The sequence below is a fragment of the Molossus molossus genome, unplaced genomic scaffold (assembly GCF_014108415.1).
Source record: "Molossus molossus isolate mMolMol1 unplaced genomic scaffold, mMolMol1.p scaffold_m16_p_11, whole genome shotgun sequence".
Taxonomy (NCBI): domain Eukaryota; kingdom Metazoa; phylum Chordata; class Mammalia; order Chiroptera; family Molossidae; genus Molossus; species Molossus molossus.
The window spans coordinates 60,104,138-60,127,740 of NW_023425346.1; the positions used below are offsets into that span (position 1 = coordinate 60,104,138).

At 35.8% G+C, this 23,603-nt stretch overlaps 1 protein-coding gene across 1 annotated transcript in view; it reads left to right on the forward strand.

The window, feature by feature from the left end:
* The window catches only part of TMEFF2 (transmembrane protein with EGF like and two follistatin like domains 2), a 246,782-nt gene that overhangs the window by 112,545 nt on the left and 110,634 nt on the right, over positions 1–23,603 (forward strand). The gene's annotated exons all lie outside the window — the stretch shown is intronic.

Here is a 23,603-nt window from a genome sequence, read left to right on the forward strand (position 1 = left end):
GTGGCTTACCAGAATTCATACCCCAGAACTGTCATGGTTTCTAAATCCTTATTATGAGCATTATACCACACCATCCTCCAGGTCTCAGTATTAACATCATGTAAATTTATTCTCCAGCATGATTCATTAAAATGAAAATGGCCCATTTTCTCTGATTCTCCAAGCACTTCAGAAGAAGCCTTACAGCCTGAATACAGATTTTATTTCTGAGAAGGAGACAAGAAAAGAAGTTAAATCTTTCCTTGTATTGGAAGCTGGTTCATCTTAAAAGGGCTTTTATTCCAGTTTTCAGTTTAAAATATTTAAAGGAAAACCAAGCAGCATTAAGGTTAAGAATAACTACAATTGCATTTTTTTTTTTTTTTTTTTTTTTTAGTGATAGGTAAAGCAAGGAAGCGAAAAAGTGCTTGTAATTCAGTGGCAGTAACCTAATGAATCCCCTCCGGATGGAAAGTTAATGTAAAACTAAATTTTAAAAAAATCAACCTGTGCTAGACACCCACTCACACAATTCTTTCTGTCATCATAAATATATAGCATCAGTTCCCGTTTTTGGTAAGGTCTCATTTTCTGTTTAAATAGAGAATTGAAATAATAGAGTTGCCGCATATATAGGTACCAGTAAAAAATATCCCAAGAAATAAAAACTCAACATCTAAGTGTATTTAAGATTGCAGCCAAGAGGTAGAAAGGTGAAAATAGCCCTGGCCGGTTATGTTCAGTGGTTAGAGCATCGGCTTGTGGTCCAGAGAGACCTGGGTTCGGTTCCCGCTAAGGGCACGTACCTCGGTTGCAGTTTGTCCCCGGCCCTGGTTGGGTCTTGTGGGCGGCAGCCACTCTATGTGTCCCTTTCACGTCGATGTTCCTCTCTCTCTCTCTCCCCCTCTCACTCTATCTGAACAAAAAATGGGAAAATCTCCTCGGGTGAGGATAAAAATAAAAAAGATTGCAGCCAAGAGGTAGAAAGGTAAAAATAAAAAGAGGAGAAATTGTCTTTCAATAAAAGGGTCTGTCTCTGGATCTATTCTCCTTCTCCTTTTTCTTCTAAAATAAAGAATAGTCACTTTTCTTTCACATATATGCCAAGATTACAATTATCTACAGGAAAATTATGTATTAGGCACCCACTTTGTGCAAAGCATCAGGATTGTCACTATTTGGGTAATAAATTACCTTCTTTTCTCTCAAGGAAATTGTAATCTGGTTGTGAAGCAAAGGATACATTTAATGACACAAGCATACATCTCTGATACAAGAAAGGGAAAGTGACATCATCCAGTAAATGATATAGGTGTTGAGATGAGAAATCAATGATGCAACAGCAAAAAATGAACCTTCCAGATCAGAGCAGAGAAACGAGAGTCAAGGAGGGATAGCAAGAAGAGACTAACTGTGGGGTTGCGATGAACCTGTTTGCAGATTCCATCTTTACCAGTGTTAGCTGGGTGCCTTTTAGCAGACGTGTTTGATTCCACATATAAGACCTTTTCCATGGAGTTATTTGAGTGCTACATTAAGCAGTGTATATAACTACCTATTCCAGGGTTTATCTCGGGATAGGCGTAGTTTGGTGCACAATTGTTCTAGTGATGGTAGTATTAAGAACATTTATAAAACTCCTGGGTCTAGGGCCTGGCATAAAAAAAGGCTCTGAATGGTATTTAGTTCCCTTTCCTAAGTCCTCCCTTTGCCTGCAACACCATCTAATTCTCTAATTGCTTTAGTTGAACCCTGAGTCAAAGTAAATCTTAGAAGTTTAGAAATGGAAATGGATATTTTAGAGAAGTGAATGAAGAATGAACAAAGTCTTGAGGCTGAAAATACAATTAGGGCATTCAAAAAAATATAAATACACTGGACTTTTTTTGCAGGGGGTCATGGTGGTGGTGATTGTGTAGAAGAATACTGAGATGTTCATTTTGAGAGCTGATGAGCTGTCTAAATACCTTTGGTAACCACTATGTAGAGGGTTTTTTTCCCTACTACCTTTGAATTTGAAACAACTTTTCTCCTAAAACTACCTAAAAAAAATCTTGCTAGCGTAGACATGTTCCCAAATGCAGGAAACATAACTGATAAAATAACAATGTTCTGTTTAGCGTTTTGACATCTTTTACTGTCTTCTATTTTTATTTAAATTGAAAATATATTTTACAGATAAAAATAAATCATGTAACTCAAAGTGCTAAAAATTGGTTTTAAGGGAATAACAGTTTGGGGAAATGCACCAAAATCAAGACCAGATGGAGTAACAATTATCTAAATCTAACTATGAAGGAAGGTCCTCTGTCTATAGAAGCCTAGTAAAGAGATAAAGCACTTTTAATAAAAAATTATTGCAGGGTAAAGAGAATCAGAAAACAGACATATAGAAGAAAGTGTATCCTCACACATGGTACAAGGAACACAAATGCAATAACTTTATGAGGAAAGTGATACAAAGTTTTAAAATGATAAAGAGTGATAGATAAAATGTCACGAGTTTCAGTGATGTTACTAACTTCATTTGTTTTTAGTGCCACTGAAATCTGGACCATTGTTTTAGAAAATTATGGAAGACAACAAGTGGGTCCTGTGTAGCGGGCTAACTCTGGCTGTTTAACTATAGTGCTGTTGGGAGCCCTGGGCTCTGAGAATTCTAAACCACGTGGAGTTTTCGCGAAAAAGGGCCCTAGACTTGAGTAGAAGTGTCTGCTGTGGCTAAGGGCAGAACAGTAAGAAGTACAGATAAAAGATTTTAAAATTTTTTGATGAAAAAAACTTCACTCCTGAACATGTTTCAATGCAAGATATATTTATGAATGTGTTTATCATGAAATTAACTGAAATAACTCCCAAGGCAACTTCAAAACAAATAAAATAGATTAATAACTTACGATACCTCATTGATTTTTACACACTAAAAAGTATAGTTTTAAAGATCACATAGAAGACTTCAATACTCTTCCCATTATATTTTCTCCATATTGTTATGATTCCCTGGTTCTTTGGAAAAGAAAACCTGACATTTATTACAGTTAATTCGGTAGAAATTAAATTTCAGGTATATGCATTTAATAAATTGTTATGTCATCAGGCTGATTGTTTTATCTTCTTTAAATTAGAATTAATATGACAAGAAAGAAATGACTTCCATATTGTACCTCTTTACAGTGAAATTTACTTATTAAACAAAACCTCAGACTACTTAAGAGCGAAACATATTTTTATGCCCTGCATTGCCAGCCTCAGTATTAAAGTAGATAGGGTTCTCTTCAAATACATTTTTTAGAGAAAGCTGTAAGGCTAAATTATGAAGCAAACTGCATTTTCCTCAGATTTGTGATAACCAATAAGCTATGCACCAAGATGCTGCTAGAAAAACAAAGAGTATCACTTTACTTTTCAGTTATTTAAATATGTTTTGGATAGATCCTATTATTGCATCTGAAAATAACTGTCACAAGAAGTTCCTTTTTTCTATTTTTCACTGTCTATCATAACAACAAAAAAATTCTGTTGTTACAGCATTCCTATGCCCCCTTTCTAACTATCATTTCAATGAATGCTAATTTTAAGTGATACTTTATTCAGGCAGCACAAACAAAATTACAAAAGATAGTCTTTGTTGAGATTTGCTTATCAATATCATACCTATTTGATTAAATATTTTGCAAAGCATTATGTGTAATGAGAAGCAGATGAGAATTTGACAAGCAAGTTAATTTTTGAGTTTATATAACAGAAGCCTTACTGAGCCCGTTTTGGGTTCAGTAAAGAGATTATTTTATATAGTTTAAATTTTTATTGCTGTCAAAAAAAAAAGAAAACCATAGAGCAGCAAAACTGATCATTTAAATGACTATGTATAAAATCTGTGCAGTTGCTGTGTATCTGGAAATACCAAACTGACTTACTTTCTCTACCTCAATACAAGGCTCATGAAAGTGTCCAAGAAATGTATGCTAAATGAGTTTCTTAATGACTGACAATAGAAAGCTTATATGATGGTAAATGATTTTGTCATAATGTGGTCTAATTGAGGTGAGTTAATATGCCCTATGTTTATAATAAATCACTCTCTAGTATACGTAGCCATTGTCTAACCATTTGTAAAATTATCTTTGTTCCCACACCTTGGTTCCATCACTACCATCAGCATGCTTTTGCATAAGGCAGAGGACATAAAAATAATGTTGAGATGTCTTAGGTTAACAAACATTCATCAGGTGAACTTTATATTTATCATGGTATCTTACATTTACATATTTTCCTATCTTCCTAGGCACTATTTATGCAGCATGATGTACAAGCACCAAGCAATACAAATGTTTTAGGTCTTTATTATTATTTTTTCTTTTCTTGCTTTCTAAAAAAACTTTATTGTTGTATGTATTACAGATGTCCCCCTGTTTTTCCCCCATTGTCCCCCTCCTCCCCAATCCTGCCCCTCTCCTGCCTTCCTCAAACTATTGTCGGTGTCCATTGGTTATGCATATATGCATAGAAGTTCTTTGGTTTATCTCTTCCCACCCTCCCTCTCCCCTTCCCTTTGCGGTTCATGAGTCAAACAACCAATTTGTACTTCTTAATTCCTTCATCTTCACCACCCATCCCCCCAACCCCCTCCCATTTGTCAAGCAACAGAAAGTTCTCTGTATCTATATGTCTGTTTCTGTTCTGCTTGCTCATTTTGTTTGTAGATTCAATTGTTGATAGATATGTATTTATTGCCATTTTATTGGTCATATTATTGTTCTTCTTGTCCTTCAGGAAGACCCTTCAGCATTTCATATAATACTGGTTTGGTGGTGATGAACTCCTTTAGCCTTTTTTGTCTGGAAAACTCTTGATATGTCCATTGATTCTAAATGATAGCTTTTCAGGATAGAGTAATCTTGGTTGTAGGTCATTGTTTTTCATTACTTTGAATATCTCTTGCCACTCCTTTCTGGCCTGCAAAGTTTCTTATGAGAAATTGCTTGACAATCTTATGGGAGCTCCTTTGTAGGTAACAAACTGCTTTTCTCTTGCTGCTTTTAAGATTCTCTCTTTATGTTTAACCTTTGGCATTTTGATGATGATGTTATGTGTCTTGGTGTGGGCCTCATTGAGTTCATTTTGTTTGGGACTCTCTGTGCTTCTTGGACTTGTATGTCTGTTTTCTTCACCAAATTAGGGAAGTTTCTGTTATTATTTTTTCAAATAGGTTTTCAATTTCTTGCACTCTCTCTTCTCCTTCTGGCACCCCAATGATGCAAATGTTGGTATGCTTGATTTGGTCCCAGAGGCTCCTTACACTGTTCTTATTTTTTAAATTATTTTTTCTGTTTGGGTGTTTTTCAATTCCTTATATCCAAATCAATGGTTTGTTTCTTGGCTTCACCTACTCTACTATTGATGTCCTGTATTCTTTATTTCAGTTAGTGTATCCTACATTTCTGACTGGTCTTTTTTATGTTGTTGATTTTCTCACAAAGTTTCTTGGAGGTTTTCTTAAGTTCCTTGAAGGTTTCAATAAGTTCCTTGAAGGTCTCATTAAGTTCCTTGAGCATCCTGTAACTAGTGTTTTGAACTCTGCATCAGATTGATTGTTTATCTCCATTTTGTTCTTTTTCTGGAATTTTGTTCTGTTCTTTCACTTGGGACATGTTTCTTTGTCTCCTCATTTTGGCTGCTTCCCTGTGTTTGTTTCTATGTATTAGGTAGAGTTGCTATGTCTCCTAGGATTCATAGGGTGGCCTATTATTGTAGGTGTCCTGTAGGATCCAGTGGCACAGCCTCCCTGATCACCCAGCTGAGCCCTCGAGGTGCACCCCTAGTGTGGATTATTTACTCTTCTGTTGTAATTGAGTCTTGGTTGCTGTTGCCCAGTCAGTGGAAGGGATTTACTCAGGCTGATCAGCTACAAGAACTGGCTGTGCCCACTGACCACTGGCCTCTGACTCCCTTGGAGGATCAGTGGTGTAGGGGCTCAACACACAGAGCAAGACTTACTTCAGCAGGACTCTGGTACCCACTGAGTCTACTCATTGAGTGTTTCACTTGTGGAGGTGGTTGGGTGGTAGGGCTCTGATGTGGTCTGAAGCTGTTTACTGGGTATGCTGGCTCTGGGGCAAGGTCAGCCTCTGCCTGTGTTCTACCCTGGGCCACCCAGCATGAGCTACAAAGTGATCTGCCCATGGTTGCTTCTTGTGCTGGGCTGGAGGTGCTCAGGCAAAGCCAAGCTGTGAACCAAGGCTGGCTACTGTTAATGCTGGGCCTGGGGCCACTTAACGAGAGGTATGGGACTCACTGAGGCCAGATGCTGCTTTTTTGAGAGATTTTAGGAAAATCTGAAGCAGAATCCAAGACAGGCCAACCCTATGGTAAAGCCATTAGAAACAGCTCGGGTGGGCCGGAAGGCTGGGTGGGGTGGGTCAAACAGTGTGAGCCAGGTTGCTGGATTCCCAGATATGGTTGCAGTCTGCTGCCCCAGGGAAGGGCTCGCCAAAGGAAAAATGGCCTCTGACAGCACATCTGTACAGGAGAAATCTACCCCTCCAGGTCTCGCCCCAATGCCAAACAATTCAGTTCTTCTCTGTATGTCTCTGGTGCCTTGCAAGCTGCCTCCTCAACACTGGAGCCCAGAAAGAGTGAGTCTGAGTAAGTCCATGTGTGGGCCCTAATTTAAGAGGAGCTACCTGGGGCTCCAGCAGCCAGACCCTCCCTCTGCCTCAGTTCCCACCGGTTTTACAGCCAGTAGTTATGGGGACTTCTCTTCCTGGCACTAGAACCCTGAGCTGGGTGCCTGGTGTGGGACGGGGACCCCTCAGTCCTCAGGGAGGACCTTCCCAGCCGAGGAACCCTCCTGATTTTTATCTGCCACACATGGCTGTGGGACCAGCCCCTCTGCACCTCTGCCGTCCTGCCAGTCTTGATGTGGCAGCTTCTTTAATTTTGTAGTTGTAGGACTTCCATTCAGCTGGATTTCAGGCGGTTCTGAATGATGGTTGTGTTGTAGTTTTGTTGTAATTTGGATGTGGTTGTGGGAGGAGGCAATACTGTGTTTACCCATGCTGCCATCTTGACCGGAAGTTGCTTTATGTCTTTAAAAAGCTACTAAACAAGTGAAGAATTTATTTTTTTAAAACTGTCCTTGCTGGTTTGGCTTAGCGGTTAGAGCGTTGGCTTGTGGTCCAAAGAGACCTGGGTTCAGTTCCCGCTAAGGGCACGTACCTCGGTTGCAGTTTGTCCCCGGCCCTGGTTGGGTTGTGCGGGTGGCAGCCACTCGATGTGTTCCTTTCACATCAATGTTTCTCTCTCTCTCTCTCCTTCCCACTCTATCTGAATAAAAAATGAAAAATGTCCTCAGGTGAGGATTAAAAAAAAAAACTGCTCAAAGCTTAGATGGAGAAAGGATTGAGTTATATAAAATTGGAGGAGGAAGGGAAAATATTTTAATCTTTAATCTTTTATTTATTTTATGTATATTATCTATGATTTGTTGCCATAACAGCAAATAATAATAATAATAATAATACAATGACTCAAAAGAAAAGTATATTTTGCTCTCACATTGCAATTCAGGCTATAGGACAGATGAGCAGCTTTTGCTTCACATGATCATTCAGAGACCCAGGTGTTGTTTTTTTACCTGCAATTCTATAACACGGTCAGCAAAATTTTTCTGAAAATGGCAAGATGGTAAATATTTTCGGTTTGATGGGCCATATATGGTTTTTGTCACATAGTCTGCCTCTGTTTATTCTTTTAACAGTGCTTTATAAATATAAAATCTATTCTTAGCTTACAGACCATACAAAATAGGCCACAAGCCATCTTTTGCCTGTGGACGGTAGTTTGCTAACCCTTTCTGTAATGGAATTTCCTGCCTCGTAGAAGCTTAGTCAAGGCCAGACCAGTGTGCCAACTTTAGGGAACAGGAAAGCCATGGACGGAGATGGCGAGCAGCTTCCTCCAAAGGAAGCAAAGCAGTGGTTGTGCACATCACTGTCAGTCATGTTCCATTGCCAAGCGCTTAGCCAAAGGCCATATGTAGGCACAAGATGGTAAATAATCTCTAAGTAGATTTTCATATAACCTGCTAAACTCTGTTACTATGTGTATCAGTTTGGTCCTCTGGGAAGAAGACATTGAGACAAATTTAGAGTAAAAAAGTTCGTGTATTGGGACAGTGAAAGAGACAATGTAGAATTGGGCTGGGAAAGTTCTCAAACTGTGACGCGATCTGGTACCTGTGAAAGGAAGGAGGACGGGATGCAAAATTGGACAGGGCGAACCTCAGACTCCGACGTAAATCTGGCACAAGTTAGGTCAAACCTACATGCATCTCCAAAGCAGATATGCCCGTTAGGGGAGTCTTACAGTATGTGGGGCCGCAATTGCCAGACCCTAGAGTCCACCATGCTCGCTCTTTGGTTGTGGCTGCACAGAAGGAGAGTGGCCTGATCTTGAGAGCTGAGGTGAATCTTGACATTGCCAACAACTGAAGGCTCCCAGATCACTGCATGTTTTGCAGCTAAATGGCAAGTTCTTTCTTAAAATGAGGTCTGAGATGGGTACCTCTTTAGCCGCCATATTATGTAATAAGGGAGAATGGATTTAGGGAACACTAATAGTTGACACAGTGTATAGAGCTACATCTATAACTACATATATTCCATTAGAAGAAACAGAATACAAGGAGTATCTAATCAATCACTGGATGAATCTTGCTAAAATTATCCAGAAGGGGACAGTGTCACAGCAGGTACTGGGTACCTGCTCTGAGTTTAACCAACATTTATATTTTTTTCATTTTTTCAGGCCAGAATTAATATATTTGGTTATAGAGTCTATTTTGTTGTCTAATTTGTGATTCACTTTTTTAAATTTATTAACTGACTTCATATTATATGAAGTGAGATTCAGCTGAAAATTTGAGAACAGTCTAATGCAGGCACCAGTCATCAAAAGTGATCTGGACTATAGATACAGAGAAGCAGGAGGGTTAAATTGGGAATTGTCCTGATTCACATCAAAAGCACCTCTGCAGTGTATTTCTAATACCCGTGGTATTACTCTCTATTCTATAGAAATCCAACAACAAATTAATTTAGATAAAAGGGCACATAAAAGACTCGGTTTAAATGTAAATATTTTATCTTGATTCAGTAAATAAATTGAGTGAAGAAATAGCTCACAACCCAGAAAAGCAAAGAATAATAACTTATATCATTTATTGAAGATCCTAATAAATGTCAGGATCTTTCCATTTTTGCATCCGATCTTGGAACATCCAGGAAATGGTTGTTATCCCCATTTTGCAGATGATGGAACAAAGGCTCAGAGAGTGACTATACAAAGGCATATGACTCATGTAGACTTCAGCTGGGTTGACACTGGTTAATAATATTATGTAGGTTCCATGTATGCAATTCTATAGTATATCATCTGTATATCTGTATATTGACCTCAAGCCAAGTCTACTTCCATCACTATTTATCCCCCCCATACCCTCTTCTACCTCCTTTCACCCCCTTTCTCCTCTGGCAATCATCATGTTGTTGTATATATCTGTAAATTTGTTTTTTTGTTATTGCTTAATCCCTTCACCTTTTTCACCCAGTCCCACAACCCCCCTCCTCTCTGACAGCTATCAGTCTGTTCTCTATCTATGAGTCTGTTTCTGTTTTGTTTGTTAGTTCATTTTGTTCATTAGATTCCATATATGAGTGAAGTCATATGGTACTTGTCTTTCTCTGATTGGCTTAGTTCAGTTAGCATAATACTCTCCAGGTCCATCTATGCTGTTGCAAAGGGTATGATTTCCGATACTGCTGTTATCTTCCTAAAATGAACAATCCTTTGGAATAATCATTTCTTTTCTTTTCTTGATAGTGTTTACATTTAGTCATATTTGGAAATTATTGCTTTTCCTAATGGACTTTATAGTCCAGTGCAAATTGAGGTGAGAGAATTTTGTGCATAGCTGTTTAATGCAGACTCTCTACTTATTGTTGCTGTTTATTTTTGGAGTTCATGAACTTGGGACCAGATTTAGCTTAAGAAAAATATTTAAATCATATTTTGAAATACATGTTTTATTAAACCTCTTTTCTATAAGAACTCAGAAAGTTGTGCTTATGTGTGTATATACATGAATGTAGTCAAACGAGAACATAAGCCTAAATATTCATATATTTCGGTATACTGTCACACATCATTATATAATTTACATTTCTTATTCTTGGTCTAATTATTGCTTGATCTAATGATCAAGAAGTAGTAGGAAGACATCCTTGGAAGGTTAATAAGCCATCCAGAAAATTAGATTAGCATAATCAAACCTTAATGATTATTATTTCTCATTATATTAGATCACCTGAAAAGTTGGAGGAAGGAAAAAAACGGGCATCATTGGGCAATTATACTTGTAGTTTTCCACAGTAGATGTTACAGATCATCACCAGTTATAAATTCTTTTCATATCTAAAACCAGATTTTTTTTATAAATTATACTACTATTATTATAGTAATCAAAGCCCGTTTATTTGATCCTCATCATAATGGAGTACTTGAGGCATTTTCTCCTTTGCTAATTGACAGTTGGTCAGTTAAGAGGTGCTTTTCACAAAATCTTCCATAACCCTAAGGGTTTGAAATAGCTTCTAATAAATGCCTGAGAAGTTCCTCTAGATTCTTAAGTGCATTTGCTAAAACTCCCAACTGTTATTTTCCGCCTTCTGGTCAGCAAATGCCTTTGATCAGTCATCTCGCTGCCTTTCTTGCTTATATCTATCCGTCTCAAGCATTGTAACCCTACTCATCAGCACAATGACACATTACCATTTAGATATCATTTTCGAAACCGGATTTCTCTGAGGAAGAAAATGAAATGCAAAGAATAGGAAAAGAGTCAAACTGAAGCTCGAATTGCCCTATTTGGAGAATTGTAAGAGGTGGTATATGGTCAGAAAAGTAAGCCTTGAGTTTGCTCCTCACGCTCACCCTAATTACCACCTAGGTCCTTTCTGGTACAGACGTTTTGGCTCACTGGCTGCTCCATGCTCACCCACAAGCCACTGCACTATCCATGCTGGGACTTCCAGAGCCCAGGTTCCACAACATCAACATCCAGTTATGCAAAATTGGTTCCTTCCATTTCACTCCCTTTATCACTTCCTAACAAGGTGGTGGTAGTGGGGTAGGAGAGTGAATTGGACTAAATGAATAAATGAACTTGCCGATTTTTAAAAGAGAAAGTAGTCAATCTTAAATTACTAAAAAACAATGTTTTAAAATATTTCCTCACAATATTCTAATCTTGGCGATGACAAGGACTTTAATTTAGTTTACAACTTGATCCCAATTACTACCAGATAGTTGATACTCGTTAAATTTCAGTAAAATGAATTAATATGCTAGAGAAATTGGTTCATATCATTGAATTAAAAATTTAATATCTAGTTTTATCTTGATTCCTTAATGTCATTATGGTTTTAGATAAACATTTAAAGAAAATATTTTTATAGTGCCAACTCCCAAATATTGAGAATATCATTGATTAATCTAAAACCTCTGTAGGAGAAGAAGAAAGAATTGGGGAGATCTGAAAGAAAGGATAGGCGAGAGGGACAGTGATACATATTAGTTCTCAGATATAACAAACTGAATGTATACACACACACACACACACATTTGAGTAAAGAAACATTGTAACGATAAATATTAATTTAAAAAGGACCTCTTTTCTTATCTCAGCCAAAATCTGTTCCTCCGTTTATTCAATAAATATTTCCTAGGTGCCTTACTGTGGGCCAATTAATATGTGGATACTAGGGCGCAGAGTGAAATAAAGAAGTTCTTACCCACAGAGAAGCCATAGAGGTAATTCCTTCATCTTTTCTTCCTTAACTTATGTGCAGTATACATTGTCAAACGTTTAAAGAATAAAAGGAAATCCTTAAAATCTCCCACTATATTTGAAATAACCTGGAAAAGTTAGCAACCGATAATCTCCTTTCACCAGCTGAAGGTATCTTTTCAAGCATGTATTCTAGTGTTTAAAATAAATATTTTGCAATTAGGGTGAAATATGTTAGTGACAGCTGCAGAGACTGAAGGCTTCTATTTATTCAGACACTCATTTATCTCCAAAATATCAAGTTAATGGCAGGTCCCCAGCTTATCACTGCTTCTAGATGTGAACACAGAATTAAATCTCTGTGTGCCTTTGTTTGGCTTTAATCTCCCTCCTTAAACTCTGGTAATGAGAGGCCTGTAGATGTCAGTTAGAAAGGCAATTCTTTTGTAGGAAATTTTCAGCCACCAAATATTAGTTCTGTTCTGTTACAAATAATATACTGCTCAAGTCTCCCATGTTGACTTGGTTTAAACTCACATGGCTACATGTATACATGGCAGAAATAGGCCCCATAAAACAGTTTTATAAGGATATATACTAAGCAGAAGGTATATATTGGTGCTGCATGCTAAGCACAAGAATTATCTCAATATATGAGGCAGGCATGATAACCAAACTATACACATAACTGCAAGTGTGGTAGCCAGATACTTAGACAGAGAACAAGAAATAGTTAAAAACACATTCACTCTACTGTGCCTAGTCCTAGTCCTCAACCCTGTTGAGCTTCAAGCCACAGTAACACCAGTGCTCTGTACCAGGATGTTTAAAGACTAAATTAGGAGACAGCTATGTTTTGAGCACTTGAGATTGAGTAAGAATACAAGGTTTATTAATTAAGAAGTTCTGTTGTGTTTAATTATTATTCTTTTGTTTTTTTAATTTTTTTTTTATCCTCACCTGAGGACATTTTTCCATTTTTTTTTGTTCAGAGTGGGAGGGAGAGAGAGGAAGAAAGAGAGAGAGAGAAACATCAACATGAAAGGGACACACCGAGTGGCTGCCACCGGCACAACCAACCAGGGCCGGGGACAAACTGCAACCGAGGTACATGCCCTTAGCGGAAACCGAACCCGGGTCTCTCTGGACCGCAGGCCGATGCTCTAACCGCTGAGCCAAACCAGCCAGGGGAGTTGTGTTTAATTATTAATCAAGGTGCATTATATACTGAAATGGCACACATAGTCACATACACACAAATACGTATCATGGTCTAATGTTCTCTCCACCTCACAGATAGATAAAAATGGCAGTCACACCATCTCTTATTTTCTGTAGGTTAAAAAACTCTAAAACAAAACTACTGAATTGGGAAGATTGATTCTTGAATACTATTATATGTTGTATTTGAGCTAATCCTTTCTCAGGCAGTACTGTCCCAGAGAACTTTCTGTGCTGATGAAAATGGTCTCTATTTGCCCTGTCCAATATAATAATCACTAGGCAACTGTTGCTATTAATTTCTTGAGATGTAGTTAGTGCAACTGAAAAACTAGATCTTTAAATCTATTTGGTTTTAATGAATGTAATTTTAAACAGCTGCAAGTGGCTGCTGGCTACCCTGTTAAGCAACCCAGTTCTTACAGTATTTGATTTCTAATCTTTGAAAGACTTGTTTTTTGTAGTAGAAATTTAAAATTATGCTTTTTATCAAATATTAAGCAAAAAGACATATAAAATAAGTTTGGTTTTATCACCATTCAATAAACATTTATAGAATAAAGATTACCCCACCAAAGTGGATTTTTTATGTTGCAATAAAATTTAGAGACAAAACTCAGTACATTTCCGTCCTTCTCACCACCACCCTTTCCTCAGCACATCAGGGTTCTGTAATCTGTGGTTTCGGGTGTTAAAGCTAAACGTAGTCTTTGCTTGGGTGAGTCCAATCTTCTCTGAAGTGGTAGCAGAAACTTAAGGCAGGTTCATAGTCAGGTTTGGAAAACACACACCACATGACATGTTAACTTCTCTACTGGGTCATTAGAAGAAAGATTTGCTGTCTGGAAGCTAAGACATAACTCTCTGTAGGCTCCCACCCTCGTCGCCAGCCCACTGTTTAATTTATCTGAGGAGTGACCTTAGAAGACCCTTTCAGCACTGAACCATCAGAGAGTTATATTGTTGGATGATAAGAAACCTTCAGAGATACCTAATTTTTTTTTTTTTTTTTTTTTTACCACTGGAAGTTTGATCTGTTCTGGAATAAAGAACATTTTTACATATGATATTTTTATCTAGATAGTTATAGGAATATTCAGAAAAAATTCACAGACTTATATCAAATTCATATGGCCAAGGACCTTAAAACTGCCCAATATTTACCAAGACTGTGTTAGACAACACCGTAGTTTTATTTGTTTCTCAAAGGTTGAAGGAGTGGTTAATGCACTATAACTGAGAAGTCCATTTATCTTCTCATCAACATTTTTTCCTCTATTTTCTTTGCAGACAACCCAAAAAATGAGGAATGTTCTTAATTTGATCTCTGGAGTAATCATAGTTATGGATATTGTGTTATTTAACAGATGCACTAAACAATCTCATAGGTTTTTAGTGCATATTTCTATGCACCAAGAATGCATCTGGCTTCTTGATTTTACTGAAGTTCTTGGGCTTTTTTTATTATTGTTGATTTTAAAGAGGGAGGAAGTGAGAAAAAGAGAGCAATAGAAACATCAACGAGAGAGGACATCGATTGGCCGCCTCCTGCACACCCCCCACTGGAGATCAGGCCCACAATCTGGGCACGTGTCCTGACTGGGAATCAAACAGGCAACCTCCTGGTGCATGGGTCGATGCTCACCACCGAGCCACACAGACTGGACAGTTCTTGGGCTTTTTAATAAGAGTTAAATCCAAATAATTTGTCTGAAAAGAGAAAAAGTTGAAATCCTTCCCAGTTGCATTAAAATTGATGTGAAACCTGCCTTTTAAAAACACACACCATGAAAGTGACCCTCGTGGTTGTTACCTCTCACCCACAGATCTCTCAATATACAGCAGCTGCACTAAGGAGAGTTCACATTGTTTACAGTGTGTGCACTCACCTTGCCCCAACTCCACCAGGTGTGGCTCACACACCATGAAAGCTGTCTTTAAAGCACATCGCTCCCATTTGGAAATTCTTCACCTGAATATTTTTCCATGACTTTGTACGAGCCCCTCTGGACACAAGCAAATCTGCCTCAGCCACCTGACCCTCTTACAGTAAAGCTAAGGTACATGTGTTTTGTTGTGGGTTTTTAAAAAATCCCTTTTTAGGCAAAAGAATGTGGTTAATAACCGTTCTCTGTGGCCAGCTGAGAGGTAGCCTGGGATCAGAAGAGGGGTGAAACTGCTGTCATGAAAGACAGCCCCTGCTTGGGGGATTTAACATGGAACCTACTAACCCAGAGAGAGGCCTCTTCATGTTGATAACTGCATTTGTGTTGGTGAAAAGTATTTCTCCATGGAGGTGTTTTTTCTTAAAAGTGCAGTAACAACATTATTATTATGTACTATCTCACATTTAGGCATATTTAGAAAGAAATGCTATTTAGTATAATTAAATCCCTTTTTTCAAGCCCTTCTCTTCCACTGAAAAATTCTGTCAATACCAGTGCTTATCCAACTACATAATTCCATAAGAATGGTGCTTCAGAAACACAAAGAGAAAGCAATTCTATAGAGACAAAATTAGTTGCTACATATCAATATTTCACAAGGCTTTCAGTATCTCACTTCATTAACATTTCCTTCGAATCACACTACATATATTTCAGAGAAAGAACTTCAATTCGTTTTATCTGATCTAAAAATATAAATATGCACGAAGAAACCCAAGCAGCAAGCAAGGGCCAAAAATTCACATTTGTGATGCTCAGCCTAGGACTTCCTTCAGAGAACCTTCTTACTTGGAATAAGACAATGATTTTATTTTAACTTGAACACTTCCTTCATGTTAACACCTCAGGGTGGCAGAGCAATTTAGAGGGTGCAAAGTACTTTCACACACCCTCCTGTTTAATCTTCACCATAGCCTGTGAGCTAAGCAGAGCAGCCATCTCATTTTCGGATGAGAAATCTGGGGATCAAAAAAAAAAAAAAAACCTGGGCAACCCAGATCCAGCTCTCCTAGCGCTAGGTCTGAATTGTGTCTACCATGTAACTGCCTTTAGATTACTTTATGTCATTTTCAATTTTAAATGCGTGATCAATTTGCATTTCATGGGAGATATATTTAAAATAGGCAAGTTTGCAAGTGCACAGATTAAGCTCAATGAGTACAGTGGTGATGGAATGGGAAAATATTTAGGAAGTAAACCTGACATGTGAGATGTTGCCAGATTGCAAAGCCATTCTACCGTAACAGACATTCAGTAGGTTAGAGTTAACTCTACTGGCAGTTTAGTCTTAATTTGATGATTCAAATATAACTTTCTACATCACAAAATGCCTGTACATTATCAATGCCAAAAGGCCTGTACTAAAGACATACAGAACTGCAAGTTAATAAAGATATATCTTTATGTATTAGAGATTTGCTAATTAGAAAAATTAAGCACAAAATTGGAAAGCAATAAATTCATCTAAAAAGGCTGACAAAGCATTCATCTTTCTTCATTCACCTTCACTCTCCTATAATATTTCGCATCTCTTTATGACATTCTCCCAACTGATGATGTCCCTCTTAATTAAGTACAAATGCAATAGAGGCAGAAAAATATAAACAGAGACCTCTTTCATCCTCCCCTTTCCAGTGCCACCTCCCTCCTACATCTGTACCCACATACTCCGCCATCTCACCTAGAGTAGAAGATGTGTTTCTACCTCTAAGACCGACCACTGCACTTGTGCGCAAACCCATCACTTCTCAGGGGCATTGCTTCTATAATTTCCCCTCTCTCTCCTGCATTTTGTTTCTCTCTGCTCCATCACTTCTCTCAGCAGCAAGTGATGGCTTAACTCCATCCTTCCATAAAAATATTTTCTTAACCCTAATTCTTATCCAATTAATGCCCCATTCTCTGTTCCCATTAGGACATTGCACAAAAGTGTCAGCTACATTTATTCTCTCCACTTACCAAGTCTTAGTGTGTTTTCCACCTCCTGCCACTGGAATTTGGTCCTCACCATGCTTTATAGTACCCCATGTAGCCCAAGCCAATGTTCATGTCTTACCCATAAAAAGTACATTTCTTATCCTTAAAGCATCTAAGAAGGAAAAAATAAAAATGTTATATAAATTTACATATACTAATTCAAATTAATTGTACTGAAGATAATCAAAGTCTTTTTGCTTATCTTTATCACAATGATTGATATGATAGAGTTTCATAAATTTGGCATAGTAACTTGCTCTGAGGAATTCTGCCATGCATGATATCAAGCTGAATAAGCTTTTTGTCTTCCTTCTTTCCTTCCTTCAATTCTTCCTCTTTCTCTATTTTTCTAATCCACTGAATATCTTCAGTTCTAACTTAGAACTGAGTGAAATCAGTCAGACTTAATGATAATGAAATTGTGCCTCAATATAGTAGCATTTTATTAATCTCTTAAATTATTTTTAGTTGTGTAAAAGATAAATTATATGTGATTTCTAAAGAAGCTTTGTTAAGCTCTAGCAAAGTAGCTTAATTATGAAAAATTAAATTTTCTGTAATGCTCTCTTTTGAGTGTTTAATATAAAATTACATTTGCTCAGTCTTGAAATTTGCTTCTTATACTTTTCAAGTGACTTTTAGAATTTTAAACCATTATGTGTACATGTAATTTTAACCTTCCTTTAGTTTTTAACATTGAAGTCACTTAAAAATTAAAAATGAACAATGGATTTGTACTTCTTATAATTAAAAAAAAAACAAAGATAATAGATTTTATCCCTAAAATCTGAACACATATTACTGCATTGTGGCACTGATACATATACAGAATGAATCTGTCAGTTTTGTAAATAGCAGACTAAAACACTAAGTCTTTTGTTTTAGCATTTCAATAATATAACAGTGTAATTAGTACTCAATATCCTCACATTATAATACTAATAAAAGGAAAGTGTTTCTTATTCTTATTTTTCTTTTAGTCATATTAGTTTTTCTAGAGAACTGTTGGAAAATGTAAAAGAGAACATGACTAAGGCTGATCAACAACAGTTTAGAATTGTCTGAGCCTCTAAGACCTGTCAACAGCTTCATCATTTGGGTTCAACTTAGACGTGGGAGAAGCAGGTGAGAGGTAAAACCGGGATACAAAAGCCACATTCAGCAAGGTGTCCAAATTAAAGAATGGGCTGGAGAGCTGTGATTTAAATTTTTCTTTCTATTCTTCAAGTGGAATTTTTTCTTTATTGGAAGATGAACTCAAAGTTCAGCTTTTGATAATAATAAAAGTGTAATTTATGCAACTTATTTAAACAGAAAAATTGCTGTTTATTATAATTTTATTATGAAAGTAATTTTAGTTGTAACATAGTTGAATATTATTACTGATAAATCCTTTATCTATATAAATAAAGGGGAAAAACTAATAGTCTACCAAGAATTAATTTGCCATTCTACCGATTTAAGAAAAAAAAACCGATTACTAGATTGTTATCAACTCTAAAATAGAAAAAGAAAAAATGTGTTCTAAATTTTGAAAAAATTCGGATTAATGTCTACATAAAATTTGTGTAAATGTTTTTTCTCAACTTATCAATAATTAAATGAGACTAAAACCAGTATCTATGGGTCATATTTAAGCTTAGAAATTTTATTCTGTCTGTTGATAATATCTTGTAGTTTCAAGGACTGCCTACCTCATTTCAGGCACAATGCATGTAGAGGTTTCTATTTGCTTATGTTTGTACTGTGTTAAATGTTTATTCTCTGCTTAATTTGAATGGCGTACCTTATATATCTGTCTACGGGATGTACTAGAACTGCATGGAGAGAATAAAGGGAACCATGCATAGACTGGAAAAGTTGTATTCAGTTGGGAAAAAAATGAAAATATAATAAAAGAAACAGGCCTTAAACATTGCAAATATATGCTGTTATAGAAAAGAAATAGTGGAAATTTGAAGGAAGATTTGGAGAAGATTAAAAGCAGATCTACAGTTGTGTAGAAAAGTAATGCAACCAAAATCTGAGGTGTGAAAATGATGTAAAAGTATGTTTTCTTAGAATTTATTGATAACATTAATTCCCATCTTATTAGTCATCTTTCACTAGGTAAAGTCATAGTTACAAAGGACCTCAAAACCTCAGAGGCTTGCAGTATCAGTGGCAAAAATTCTTGCTCCTATGACTGGGGTCAACTGTGACACTGTTCTATATATCTTCTCACTCTGGGATTAGTTGAAGGAATAGCTCTTATTCTAGAATGTGTCTTTGTATGAAAAGGGAAAGAACAAGAAGGTAGAAATCCACATGATAGCTTTTATATAGCTTCTTACTTCCACTCACATTTCAATGGCAAAAGCAAGTCATAAGACTAACAGTCATATCGTGGAACTCAAGTCAAATGACTGTAGAGCAGAACTTATAATTATTTTATTGGAGAGGGTAGAAAAATAATGAAAAAAAATGCAATATACTATAAATGTCATAAATCAATAGTGTCTTCCATGGAGAATGTGAGACTATAGGTAAGTCTTGAAAAGTTAGAACAGATACAAGTCAGAAGTCAAATAATCATTTAGCAGTAACAGGCTGGTATCTTCACTAGTACTGAAATCTCTAGCTTTTGCCGTGGAAATTAGCCCAGAAGAATAGGATGGCTATTTAAATAAAATTAATTTAAAAAACTTTTTATATATTGATTGATTTTTAGAGAGACAGAGAGAGATTAATTTGTTGATTCTCTTATTTATGCATTTATTGGTTGATTCTTATATGTGCTCTGACCAGGGATCGAACTTACAACCTTGGTATATGGGGACAACACTCTAATCAACTGAGCTACACAGCCAGGACCTTAAATTAGACTAATTTTAAAAAGAAACATGAGATTTGCAGCATAGGTAGAAGTATGATATATAACAATAAGAATACAAAAAGTGGACTTTGGTAATTAAAACTATATTGTCATAAAGTTCTTAAATTGTTCATTAAGTCATAGATTAAAATAATTTAAAGATGTATTTTGTAAATCTTAAAGCAGCCACCAAAATAATAACACAAGAATAACCCCAAAATTAATTATATTAAAGTAAAAGCTAAATACCCTGATTAAATGCCAATATATTCAGACTGAATAAAAAAGCAAGATCCAATTATGTTTCCAAAAAACACACATTATTTTTTCTTTTCTTTTTTTATCCTCACCTGAGGACATTTTTTTTGCATTTATCTTCAGATAGAGAGGGAGGAAGAGAGGAAGGAAGAGAGAAAGAGAAACATCAACGTGAGAGAGACCCCAACTGGGGCCCGGGACAAACCACAACCAAGGCACATGCCCTTAGCGGGAACCGAACCCGGGACTCTCCAGTCCGTGGTCTGACACTCTAACTGCTGAGCCAAACCGGCCAGGGCCACACTTTATTTTTTAATTACAGTTTACATTCAGTATTATTTTATATTAGTTTCTGGTATACAACATAGTGGGTAGGCAATCATGTACTTTGCAAAGTGTTCCCCTGATATTTCCAGTACCCACCTGGCACCATATGTAGTTATTACAATATTATTGACTATATTTTCTATGCGAGACTTTATATTCCCATGACTATTTTGTAACTACTAATTTGTACGTCTTAATCCCTTCACCTTTTTCACCCAGACCCCAAAGCCCCTCCCCTCTGGCAACCATCAATCTGTTCTCTGTATCTATGAGTCTGTCGAGAAACACACATTAAACATATTAACAAGTAGTTTGAGTGTAAAATAATAGAAACAATAAGCAGAAGAAACCTGGTGTGGCTCTATGAATATCAGAACAAAGTAGATTAAAAGGGTGCATTTTATAAAAAAAACAAAAAGGTCACTTATTTAAGGAAACATATAAGACTATCAAATGTTTCTACACCCAATATTAAAGCTCCCAAATACAAGACCGAACAAATGAAAACTGAAAACAATTTTACTGTTGCTGATAGAGATTTTAACACTTCTTCCTCAGTAATAGGACAATTAAAAAATCGGTACAGTTACGGAAGATTAGAATAATACTAACCATCTACTTAAGCTAATTAACATTTATAGAAAATTACTCCTCACTAGAGGTTATAACTTCTAACATGCACATGAATTATTCAAGAAGGTGGACAATATTCTCAGTCATAAAACAAATTTCAATAAATTTCAAAGAATTTAAATTAAACAGAATATGTTCTCTAACCATAATAGAGTTAAATTAAAGACGAATAAAATAATATAGTTCTTAAGACTCTCAAATATTTATAAGTTAAAAAATACACTTACTAAATAACTTATGGATTAGAGATGAAATCTCAAAGGATATTACAATATATATATATTTTGAACAGAATGACATAGAAGCACAATATTCATATTTGTGAGATGCAGCTAAAGCAGTCTTAATAAGAAAATTTATAGATTTAAATATATATATTGGAAAATAAGAAAGGTATGAAATCAACTACTTCTCCCATTTCTAGAAACTATAAAAATAATATATTAAGCTCTGGGTATGTAACACAAAGAAAATAATAAATAAAAAGAGCAGAAATCAATAAAATAGAAAATCTAAATAGCTTTTATGAAGAAATCAAATAACAATGCTGTCATACTCCAACTTGCATAAATATGAGAACATACACAAACTCTTTCATATTATGAGAACATTTAGGTAATATAGTACAGTACATATATTATAGTGCATATATATATGTAATATGTACTATATATAACTATTATATATGCTATATACGTAATTCTAATATATCCCACTATTATACGTATTTTAAATAATATATCATTAAATGTATTAGAGTTTACATTGTATATATACTATTGTATATAATTGTGACTTAGCACAATTCATCCCCTGGGTTATTTCCAGTAGATCCCTAACCAGGGATCTCAACTGAGAAATAAAAGGGGCTGCCCCTAAGTGGCTGTAACTGTTCATTAAGGACCTTCCCCTTGTGTTAGTATGTTTCCTGAGTGATGGGAAGTTTTAGTCTGGAAGCTGCTAATCTTGCTAACACTAAAAGGCTCTCTCCCATTAGCAGCTTCTGTGTTGCATTAATAATAAGAAAGTAATAAAGAGACCAGCCTCAGCTGTTCAAGCTCCCCTGAGGTGAGGCCCCAGCTCCCTTCTTATCCCCACGGTCCACTCTAATGGCCTGGCTGTGAAGTAAGACAGGATAATAATTCCTGTCTATTTCATCAGAGTTCAAAATCCCTTCTTACTGGCGAGGGACGCCTTTTTCTTTTTCTTTTTCTTTTTTGACTTCTAAATTTAAAACTGTATCATGAATACTTTTTTATTTAATCTGTTGTAAATCATAACTTTTTAAAATGTAAGTGCAAACAATTAGGTACAGGAAAAATCTGCTTTAGAAAAAATAATTCTATCTTTCTTAGAAAAACTATAAAAGTACTTTTAGAGATGTCTTCTTGTCCTTTAAAAATAAAAATTAAATCACTTATCCGCACAGCAGTAAATTAAAGAAAATCAGGAAATAAAGACCTTTGCTTTTGTAAATGTTAGAAACTCTTGTTAATAGACAAAGAAGAAATGATGAGAAAATGTCTTATTAAAATGAAATAAGGTTAGATTTTTTTAGGTTCAAGATGCATGTTCATAAATTATGTCTGTTAAAATTTTATCTTATTAGAGTTCATAAAGATAGGAGTCAATGCTGTACCTAATTGCATATGTTCTTTTTCTATTGAAAATACATGACCTTTAGCAGTAGTGCACTTTTTAAAGGTCTTCTTGATTTGAACATCTGTTTTTAAGTGTATGATCTGCCCATGGAACAAAATTATCTGTACAGTAGTTAGACTGTTGCAGTTTTTCATCTAGAAGCAAAATTATTGCTCAGATTTTCATTATCTGGACTCAAAATACTAGAAAGTTTTTCTTGATTTACATTACTGTGTCCTGATTTTGAGAGTTCAATTTTATAATTAGGTTATACATTGCATCAATTAAAATGTAATTTTTATTTTATGAGGAAGAAAGAAGACCAACATCAGTAATCATCATTAGTGGACTATATATTTTAAAAATAAAATGTATGTTCATAGTTGTCAGAGAAGAAATCGCTATGATGGGTTCTAACATAATGATGTAAGATTCAAGAAGTCAATGTACAACGCAATTAAAAGCTGTTTTCCAAATATTTATAATCAACATTTTTTTCTTATAAGTACTGAACATTTTAAGTGGGTAGGGGGAAGAATATATATCTAATAAGTCATAACTGCCCATTCAAGTTTTTTAAATTATGTATAAAAGCCAGTGAATGAAAAAAAAATCTATAATTTACAAATGAGAAAATGTGAGGTATTTATTTATAGTCTAGTAGACACTAGATTTTTCCTCTAAGCAAGGGAAAAATTTAAAATCCCTTTTTGCTAAATATCTCTTTCATATGGTTTATTTATTAGCCAAGGAATTTTGATAAATCCAGTAAACGCTGTTATTCATTTTATTTTGCTTGTAAAAAGTTGAAATGTTCATTACATACCAGTGGGTGGCATTGTTAGAGTTGTCCGCAAATTTAGGGAAGAAAGGAGTTAGTATGCCATTCTTATGAAGCCTTAGTAACACAGGTCCATTG